The sequence below is a fragment of the Heterodontus francisci genome, chromosome 4 (assembly GCF_036365525.1).
Source record: "Heterodontus francisci isolate sHetFra1 chromosome 4, sHetFra1.hap1, whole genome shotgun sequence".
NCBI lineage: Eukaryota > Metazoa > Chordata > Chondrichthyes > Heterodontiformes > Heterodontidae > Heterodontus > Heterodontus francisci.
In genome coordinates, this window is record NC_090374.1 from 141660795 (window position 1) to 141662607 (window position 1813).

At 46.2% G+C, this 1813-nt stretch overlaps 1 pseudogene; it reads left to right on the forward strand.

The window, feature by feature from the left end:
• Positions 1-881: 881 nt before the first annotated feature.
• On the forward strand, positions 882-1016 carry LOC137369489 (U2 spliceosomal RNA; annotated as a pseudogene).
• The last annotated feature ends 797 nt before the right edge of the window (positions 1017-1813 follow it).

Here is a 1813-nt window from a genome sequence, read left to right on the forward strand (position 1 = left end):
ACTGGATGAGTGACAAACACGTACGTCAATGTTCGGAGAGATTTTGATTCCTGGGCCTTATTTAAATATTTAAAATGTAAATTGAGAGAGATGTATAACGGATGGCTGATCCAATATTGCCCATTTTACACTATCGTCCAATGTCAAAATTACTTCCACTGTCAGTCTTCAAACCTAAAATAGTTACACACCAATCTTAAATTGATTATTTTGCAGAGTAATTTGTTTGGGTATTTGAAATGACTGTATGGTTGCATGAATAAATTGTACTTCCATTTCAAAATATATCTATCATCACTTCTCAGTTGATGCAGTTGAAAAAAAATGCTTTCAGATAAGCCAATCTTCAACTGCAACCTGACTTTTTGACATACACAGTTTATTTGTTTCATCTGCAATGGGAGCAATTCAGAGGTTATAATCCTCATTATGTTGGGTGGGATAATTTATTGTAAATGTAAAGGTTAATTAGTGTTAATTGTTAATTGCATCCACTGTACCAAACTCATTGTTGGATTGCAAAGAATTGGCTGCAGTTTGTGTGCCCGACTGGTTTAGTCAGGTCCCACCTGGGGCTATGTCTCAAGTGGCAATTAAACAATTATCATTATCTTTTTCTGCATCATGTGAATCAAACTTTTAAAAGTGAAGCTGCAAAACATTTTTAATACCCAAGCTACAGCAGAAATGCTGGCAGTTGTAGATGCGGATATGGAAAGTGGGTGGCATTGAGGTTGCACAGAGAGTGAGCAGCAATGGGAGACAGGGTGGCAGCACTGAGTCGCAAGCACAGAAAGGTGAGCTTTGAACACATGGTGGGGACAACAACTTAAGAGTGAGGACATCAGATTTTATTTAGAGTTTATTAGTCATAAATATTAAGCCCTTCTCGGCCTTTTGGCTAAGATCAAGTGTAGTATCTGTTCTTATCAGTGCTTACTTGGCAGAGAAGAGACCATGATCATTGCCTTTTGATCCTGGGTAGGCTTTGAGTAAAATGGCTATAACCAATCTTCGAGCTTCTGGCCAGGGAGTGCGGAACACCGTTCGGGTGGTCGTGAAGGACAAGGAAGGAGATGCACCGGTTGATCGCACCTTCTTCATCAAGAAAATCCTCCTCGATTGCTGTGGATTTCAAGCTACGGACATCTTCTGCCTGCAGGATTTCCCCAGCAGTGGATACTTCGACGTGACGTTCAAGAATGTGGCGGGATGCATCAAGTTCCTGAAGGCGTTCAAGGAGAAAGGGGACCGGGCGCCACTGTCGATCCTCACAGCGGAACCGCTCTTCACGTTTCCGTCACAACGGGACCGGGTGGTGACGATTCACCTCTACAACCCCCATGTTCTGGTGGTGGATGTACTCACCTTTCTCGGCAGGTACGTCGAGGTGGCTGGCAGCAGCACTGATGTCAAGGACCCCTTTGGGATTTGGACCAGCAAGCGGCAGGTCAAGGTGACCTTGAAGGTCGATGCCAGTGGAGCCATTATCCACCCTCCCTCCAGCCTCGCTATCGGGGGAAGTCGAGGCTACTTGGTCTACGCTGGGCAGCCCAGAGTTTGCCGCACCTGTGGCAAATCTGGTCACGTGGCAGCCAACGGCAGCACGGTTGTTTGCAAGAACTGCAAGGAGGAAGGCCATCAGACCAAGGACTGTAAGCAAACTAAGTGTTGCAACTTGTGCGGTGCGGCAGGCTGCCTCTACAAAACCTGCCCCAAACGCTGCCTCAGTTATGCTCAGGCGGCAAGGTCCAAGGAAAGGCCGGGAGAAGGTTCGACGAAGGCGTCCGGTGTTCGAAAGGAGACCAGCAAC